This window comes from Protomyctophum bolini (genome assembly GCF_963924005.1).
Source record: "Protomyctophum bolini genome assembly, chromosome: 3".
Taxonomy (NCBI): Eukaryota; Metazoa; Chordata; class Actinopteri; order Myctophiformes; family Myctophidae; genus Protomyctophum; species Protomyctophum bolini.
The window spans coordinates 4,026,428-4,035,880 of record NC_137864.1 but is presented as its reverse complement, the minus strand read 5'-3'; positions in this window follow the sequence as shown (position 1 = coordinate 4,035,880).

Genomic DNA, 9,453 nt, shown 5'->3' with positions numbered 1-9,453 from the left:
ACAGCCGGTTCTGAATGGAAATGCAGTAAGCCTATATGTATGTGACCGAGTTGAGTTCTGACGCTATACAGCGAAGGGCTAGGTCACACTATGGGGCTATGAGAAGCTAACCTACAGTATGTGTATGAGTTGAGTTCTGACGCTCAATTCAATACAGAAACATCACAACGTATAACAAAAGCCTACTCACCGTCCCTGTTCTCGTCAGGAGGTTTGACACTGTAGTACTCCGACTCGCAGTAGTCTAGTCGGAGACATTAAAAATGATCACAATAGACATTAAAAATGATCACAGTAGACATTAAAAATGATCACAATAGACATTAAAAATGATCACAATAGTTGAATTAAAATCCATTCCAAACATTTTTCTGAAAAACCCATGTTTCTATGTCAGTGGTGCTCAAACTTTTTCATGTCAAGGACCCCCAGCATTATCTCTATTGGGCCACGGACCCCCATCTGAAAATATGTAGTTCCAGGGACCCCCCCCCCCCCCCCCAGAAGCAAATATTTTCGTTAAAAATGTTCGCTCTGAAATATATATTCAATGATTTGCGGCCACATTTTTTAACGATTTTTCAAAAATAGCAGACAGTGGCGCGCTACGAGCTCGTAGATCTGCTATTTTTCAATAGCTAAATTATAACACAATGTCTAAAACACCAAAAAGGGGTTCCCGCCCCAAAATGAATGAACCTACTAGCCTACTCTTATGTGTTTCTGTATAGCTGTGGCAGTCCGATTTGTACCAGGTATAATATAATTATAGACAACACGGAATAGTTTACCTCTGGCTCTGACGGCTAATGTGACTCCATCCTTGGGGCCATGATATTTCCCTGTCGGTACGTTTGTTATGAACCTGAACCTGAACACAGAATTATCATCGCTTTCTGTCAGGTCCGCAATGGTCAGGGTCGCGCTGCGGTCCACGTCGTCATATTGGCACTGAACACGGTCCGCATACCGCGAGTCCTCAATCAGATCCTCGGCGGAGGATTTAGTCCACCAGTATCTGCGCGTGACGTTATGAACCTGATCAGGAGGGTACTCGTAGGTGCAGTAGATGTGCACCGTCGAGCCCCTGCTGAGGCACACGCGCTCAGAGTTGCAGGTTACTCCCCAGCCATGTTGACCCTGTGTCACTGTAACATAATAGAGAACATAATCATAATGACTGGAAGTTATTAGAGGACAGGAGATGTTTCTTTGCTGGCTATAGAGGCCATAACATTCTTTAGTCAATGAGACAAACAGGATCTTAGTATACCAATCTGGTGTTGGATTATGAGGCCTTGAACATAGAACAAAATGTTGACCTATATATACAGCATTGTCACCATTATACTTACAGTATACGCGAAGACCCCACACACCACTCTCTAACACTCTTAGGTATAGATTAATTTCTATTAATTAACACTTTCCGTCCATGACCGACTGCGACACTTTAATTACAAAAACAATAATACGAGAAAAATAAATGAATGCATTTTAATCACGCTTAGTTTTTGCACCACAGAACCTTTTTTTACTGGACGAATTTCAGGCGTAGCGAATACCGATCATATACTGTATAGCCTACACACATGTATGCAATCAGACGATATCGGACCGCTTTGCTTGGCCCAGTGGATGGGACATTTAAATTAAACGTAAACAAAACTCAGTCATTCATTCACTCGTATACTAAAATATGTTTAAAAAAAAAAACAACAAAAAAAAAAAAGCTTCTCAGGTCAAATATTGATATTTGATTAACATTTGACTCATTTATATTAATTAATTACAACGCCTCATATTAATTAGTTTTCTTTTAATCGAGTCCCAGCCCTATAAATACAAGTGAATATTATATTTGATCTTGTGGCATACCGGCATCTACTATGCAGTATCACTCAGCACATTAGAAGACAGCCATTTTATAGCAGGGTGATATATCCCCCCCCCCCTAACTATATACTAGTTTTTATTATTATTATTTTAAATCAGATCCTACAGAAGTCTAATCGTTGCTCTTCGGAAAGTTACAGTGATCTGACTATAAACCAACATTCATAATCATGCCTTCTGTCTGTTCACCATTATCTATGAAAATGTATGATGTATAATATGCATCATTTTGACATTTGACATTATGATATCACATGATGTTAGTCTGACATACAGAGAATGAAGGAACAAAATATGTAAATGTATACAATACCTGGTACAGTCAAAAGGAACAGCAGAAATCCACGTGTTGCTCCTCTAACATTCATAGTCCCCTCTCGGTTGAAGACTTCAGAGGAACTAAATCACATTAGCTGGTGGATCATACTGTGTATGTACACAAGAGGAAATATAATTTAACTTAACCAGATCATAACAGATCATCTCTTCTCGGTATATGCTCTCTTTATACAGATATGCTCACTTGTCATTGTATACTCAGTTTAAATGCAAACTAGTATTTGAATTAAGTACCCTAGAACACTAAACATAGGTGATTTTCACCCGGACGGTTACATTTTTGCAATTTTCATAATGTTGCTGATGTCTGAGGTGGATGGGTCTCTCGGTACCTTCATGATGCTCAGTGACATCATAGAAGGTATAGGTTTGTTTCCCTGCCCACATCCCTTCTACAGGCAGGTCTTCGGGTGAATTTCACCCGTGTTCAGTGATGGTGTGATAGAGAAAAATCCAATACACCCACAATGGACTTTAAATTATTAATATTTTCTTCACTGGACCATTCTTCTCACATGTCTTAGGAATGGGTGGACCAAAGGAGAAGTTCCCAACTTCATTTATCTCTTTTTTTTTTAGGAATATCTTAAAAATAATTCACAGATTTTGTCCCCCCCCATGATATGGCCCCCCGTGAAATATTTTTTTGTTTTTGTGAAAAGTCATAATGAAATATTAAAGAAGAGTAAAAAAAAAGTCAACTTACAGAGTACTGAGAGTATGCATTAAACAGGTCGATTCCCCCGAGGTCGATACAGAATTATTGGACAGACTGTGTTTAAAAGGCTCTCTTTAACTTCTCATTTAACTCAGTTTAAATGCAAAATAGTATTTGAATTTAAAAAATGGTTTAATTCATGTTTTTTTGTTGTATAAACAAAGAGTAAACTTACAGAGTATACTGAGAGTATGCCTTAAGCAGCTTGAGTCCACCGAGGTTGATACAGAATTATAAAATGGGACTACGTCCTTCCTCTTCATAGCAATTAAGCAGACTGCTGGTAAATAACCAGGCTCAACGGCAGAGCTGCAGAAGTCATGTTAGTGAGTTTCCTGATGATAATCTGTGAGAAATATTAGCGCATGCCGTGCGTGCGTGAGTGCGTGTGTGTGTGTGTGTGTGTGTGTGTGTGTGTGTGTGTGTGTGCGCGTGTGTGTGTGAGATAGCTATATATAGAATCTGTAACGCTTACGGAAAAATATCTAATGCCACCTATCACCTATAGATCACATAAGATAACGGCAAACAGGAAATCCTCTCAGTGATGTTGTTTGAGGGTTTTTATTGAGAGCTTATCTCGTGATGAACAGCAAGTGTTGAACATTGTAGAAACTCGTCGCATTAAAATAGGCTAATCTAATAACCATATTACATTATTATTATTTGTACAATTTGTGACAGGCGCAGTGGAGCAATTTACAATTTACAATGTTCGCATAAAGCACGTTCTTCATCCAGAGCAACTTACTGTAAGCATCAGTCTAACAGCCTAAACCTTATCCACCCCCCCCCCCACCCCCTCGTCAATAGGGCCTCCTAGTAAGAGGTTCTCAACCCGTGGTTCTAGGCTCCAGGGGGGGTCGCCAAATTATTTTATTAATTTAATATTATAAAATAAAAATCAACAAAGGGTTTTTGTTTTAGTTTTTTGCAACTGAATGGCTGGAAAAATGGAATTGTAGAGTTTACATAGTGTACACATAGTACATGCATAAACCTTCCTTATAAAGGACAATAAAATAAAATACCTTATTTCCATCGCTCAAAAAAAACAAAAAAGTATATATCCTCTCTTCATAATATAAATAGTATCCCACACTTTACTACTTATTTCGATGGAAATAAGCAAATTGGCGCTAAAACCCAATGCCCCAATGAGGGCTTATCTGGTTTCAGTATTCATTTATGATATGATATTATCTCTATTATTAATTTTGCAGTCAGTTTGTATTGGGGTGGGGCGGAGGGCGGGGCGGGTGCAGTACTTAGTTTAGACCGTATTTGGTTTAGACTAGTCATTGGTTAGACCAGTCATTAGTCCTACAACTACAGTATACACCTATTACCTATCTCAAACCCTCACCCTAAACCTAACCTCCCACGGGGCAGCACACCCAAACATAACCTTAACCCATGTCTATAACCAATGACTAGTAGTCTAAACTAAGTAAGTATGACCGAGACATGCAGGCCAAAGCATTTCCGGGGGTTCCCGTGCAGACAAAAACGTTCAGAACCCCTAGCTCTATGCTTTATTGCTTGTAGTCAGCTTGTAGATCGGCGGTATGCGCGCATGCCAACCCACACAGTGCGTTTATTCATAGCTGGCTGAGCGGACACGCTCTAACCATTGATTGCATTTGAATGAAACAATATATATATATATTTTTTTTAAAGATTTATTTATTGAAAATGCAGATATTTACAACAATGATTTTTTTTTTTTTTTTTTTTTAACAAGACAAGACAAACTCAAAAAGGAAAAGACAAAAAAACAGTCAAAACAAACCCCCCCCCCACCCACCCCCCACCCCAACCCCAGAAAGGACTACACAGCTCTCATTACTCTGTATTGTACACAACACCTCTTGACAGCATCAACTCGGAAAAATATATGAAAATAACAATATAAAGAAAACTAAATCAACCCAGAGGAGATATTGAAGGTATAGAACCTCAAAGAACCTGCCCCCTGCCCCATAAAAGTAGCAGGCCTTCTTCTTACATTGTACAGTATCTTTTCAGGGGTACAGTATGATGAAAGCTCATTCAGCCAGTGTCTCTGTGAAGGTGATTTTTCAGATTTCCAATTAACCAAGATGATTTTCTTCGCAGCTGTACTGGCGAGTAACACAAAGTATGCTTTGTTAAAATTTGTGTTGATCAATGTAACGTCACCCAGTAACCAAATTCTTGGATCATGTGGTATTTCAACCTCTATGATTTCAGAGACAGTATAGACATGATGAACTTCCAATAATCAATTAAAAGTGGGCAGTTCCACAACATATGTAATAGGCAGCCTTCTGTTATCTTATACATCTTTGGCACATAGGGGAGATGCTTCTATCAATCTTGTGTAACCTGAGCGGAGTAAAGTAAGTTCTGTGAAAAATGTTAAATTGCATCTGTCTATGTTTGGTGGAAACCAGAACCCTCTGAGCTCTCTCTAAAATTATCCACATCGTCATAGGTGCATCCCAAGTCTGTCTCCCATTTATGTTCAATGTTCAGTGTATTGTAAATTGGCAAATTATTGTTTAGAATACCATATATGGAGGAAGTTAATCCTTTAGTTGAGGTGATAAGAGTGCAAAACATGTGATCCTCCAGGGGGGATTTTTCCGGGATATTCGGGAAATCTATAGATTTAGCTTGAATCCAATGTCTAATTTGAAGATATTTAAAGAGGCCATGGTTACGTAAATTAAACTTGGCTGATAATTGTTGAAAGTTTGATACTACATTGTTGCTGTATAAATCACCCACAGTCCTGATTCCATTATTAACCCATCTCTGCAATACACCATCAGCTATGGGATAAGGAATATTAGGGTTTTCCCATAATGGGGTCTTTCTCATTAGAGATGTATCTATCCCCAATCATTTATGAGATTCCTGCCATGCTTCAAAAGCGCTCAATATAATAGGATTTTTAGTAAGCAAAGAGAGGTTAATTCTTCCTCGTACCCAAAAAAGGTACGATTTTCAGGGGAGTTAGGCCCAGGTCTAGTTGTTCTATACGTATAGCCACAATGAAACAATATTTGATATATAGTTATAGCACACAATGTTACTGATTAAAGAGGATGTTATTGTAATCCATTCTTTTAGTTCCCATAAGGTTTATGGATTAAATCAACTGAACGGAGCCTGCATGCGTGTGTACTGCGTAATTAGTGCCGATTCTTTTACTCCCCAGATTATTTCATAGAGGCATCATGAAAAAACATTGTCAATATTACACACAATAAAAACTAGACTGGTGTAGATGGCACCGAGTCTGTGACGATGGAAGTTGGAGATCAATGCCCCACACGGCTATGCAAAACCTTTTCTTCCAGGAAATAAAACGTCTGGGTTTCCGAGGCTATATGCAATACCTATAGCTCTGGTCCATAGCCTAGCAGTAAAGGCTATGTCTCGGATATCTGTCTCTGGGGCCGTGGTGGTTGGACGGTGGAATGGAGAGGGGGCGGGGCTTTGTGGTTCTTATAGCGATTGAAGTGGACAGTGGAGTAGTGGACATCATTCTGTCCCTGGGGCTGTGGTGGGGGTCTGACGGTGGAAAAGTATGTCTCTTCCTGGTTCTTCTTATAGCGAGTGAAGTGGACGCCGGAGTAGTGGACATCATTCTGTCCCTGGGGCTGTGGTGGGGGTCTGACGGTGGGAAAGTGTGTCTCTTCCTGGTTCTTCTTATAGCGAGTGAAGTGGACAGTGGAGTAGTTCACGTCATCTTGCTGTTCTATTTGGGCTGAAGAGGCAGGGCTGCTGCTACTGGCCAAAGGTAAGAAGATCTCAAAATCTGAGTCGGAGTCAGAGTTGTCGTTCTGAGAAAGAAAGGAAGAAAGAATTATTCATTTTATTCCCTGATTGATTGAAATTTTTATTTCACAGTATGCCAAACGAAAGCACAAGTCAATACAAAAACTGTTACTGTGGACGACACCATTACAGCATTACACTTGTTTACAACAGGGTCCACCATTTCAATTCATCAGAACATTTAGAGACGGACAAGTATACACTTGTCACAAACAGGAAATCATCATATAAGGAGGTAAAAACATACAGTAAGGGGAGAAGGGGGGGGGGGGGACAGATTGTATTTACGGGATCCAGCTTCGAATTGCAGCCGCCCGTAGGTGCCCTTTGAAAGCGGTTTTGAAGGAGTCAAGGGATTCACATGTCTCAATGGCTGTTGGTAGGGCGTTCCACATTTTGTGATATTATTGTCACCCACTCTAACCAAGAAGCCATCATCTGCCTTGCTGAGATTACTATTTAATCCAAAAATAATTCAGTTTTTCCCTAGGTGTAAAGACAGTTTGTTATCAGCAAGCCAGATGAATTATTTCTGTCACTTGACTAAGGAATGTTTGAGACTGTTGGATAAATGTGGAAGTGAGGTTCAGCTGAATTCTATAGGCTAGACTCATGGTTAAAATCAAACTCTGTGAAGCTATATACAGTAGGTCTTATTGTGATTTGTGCACCCGAGCTGGGATCAAACCATGCTCTCTGCAGGCACTGACCCACTCGGCAACCCGAGCACTGTGTATTAACAGAGCTGAGCCCTTTTGGCTGAGCTAATTAATTAAAATTGGGCAATTGCACTGTTGCACACATCAAAAACAACATGGATCATGTGTACTTACCAGGCCCACTCGGGGACCATGTACAAGTCAGGAAGTTGCAAGTTGGGAATGCAAGCCCCACCCGGTTTAGACACTTTCAGAACCCAGCTGTAGCCTACTAGAATTTCGTGCGCGCTACGCGCGCACTCATCCCAGAGCGACTTTGCCACGCACTATGGGAAGAAATAAATGGCGGGAGTTGACTCCACATGTAGTAACGAATGGGTTATTGGAAATGTACCATTGTTTTGTCCTGAATATTTCCACAGCCTAAGTACTAAAGGATTGTGACTGTGGGACAGACATACAGTCTGACATACAATAGGCTACACGTGTGCACAGTGAATAAACAATGACCTATATGCCCAGAGTTCTTAAATTAACATAGTTGGATTTTAACAGAAAGACAATGCCATAAATCAGTCAAAGTAAGTGACAGACTCAACAGTAGCACACAGCATGCAAGGCAGCGATGCATGCATGCAAACATGTTTGTCCAGCTGAGATTTAGTGTCTCCATCTCTCTGTGGAAGAGGTTGCACATGACCTGTACGGCCACACTGAGGCGCTCCAACACAAACACAGACACAAAACAACACCACGCTGTTTGTCCAGTTGACCCAAATCAACACCAATACCTAGCCTGTTTGTCCAAAACACAGTATCTGCTGGCCACGTGTCTACTTCGCCACAACCTAATGTTAGTAACAAATGTAGGGGAGAGCCGCCAAGGTTGTAACGCTTCACGGTTGTAACATGGACGTTATATCTTGATTGGTCAACGCCACCATGACGCCATCGCGTCAGTATGTGTACAGCAACGTACTCTACGTGGCCAGGAGTTTGAAGTTTGAAGTGTTTACCTTCAAAATGCGTCTAATTTTACACCTGGAGTATATGTGTGGTACAATTTTTGTCTTTGGTGTTGGTGAATAAAAATCCACATGGATGTGTTCATGCTTATGTTCTTCATTAGTTTGCATCGTGTTTAGACGGAATTCACGTTCATTCTGGTCTGTAAGCAACTGCAAAGAAAACTTGCAAAAGCGGGTCATTTGTAACATGTGTTACAAATGGTCCGCTTCCATTCAATGCCATTATATGTAATATTTACATATTTGACATATTGGCCAATATTATATGTTCTGAAATGGTATTGTATCGTGTAGTGTATTCTGAAATTAGTTTAGGGTTGTATAACGTTGTACAACTCAATCAATCAAACGTTTGTTTAATCAATGTATTGCCCCATTGAAAAAAAAGAAATGGCCAAACTGGTACTGGTACACCCGATACTATTTAATATTTCCCTTATGTTTGATACATTTTCTTATCACATCCATGGTATGAAAACAATGCTAAGGAGTTGCTTCAATGAAATGTAATTGCTTTAAGCTGAGAACGATATGTTTAATGGTGTTTTTTAGCGTTGTTACATTTATCATGCATGCCGTTACAATTGATCCGATATGCGCAGCAAATGTAACACTGAAACAGCGTCCACGTTCGGTTGAATAACTCCCGACCTGTTTTATCAAAAAAATAACTTGAAGTGGTTTATGGTAGCTGACATGTGTAGGTCCGTTGCCTGAAAATATTACATGTGTAGCTAAACGGATCTCTGAGTAAAAGAATGAAACGTGCAAAATGTTACATCCTTGGCGGCTCTCCCCTATTAGTTTACTCACAGCACAGCACCGTCACTCCTGTCAGTTATTTCGTCCTAATAACTTGAAGTGGTTTATGGTAGCTGACATGTGTAGGTCCGTTGCCTGGAAATATGACATGTGTAGCTAAAGGGATCTCTGAGTAAAAAAATGGAACGTGCAAAATATGTTCTAAAATAGTATTGTATTGTGT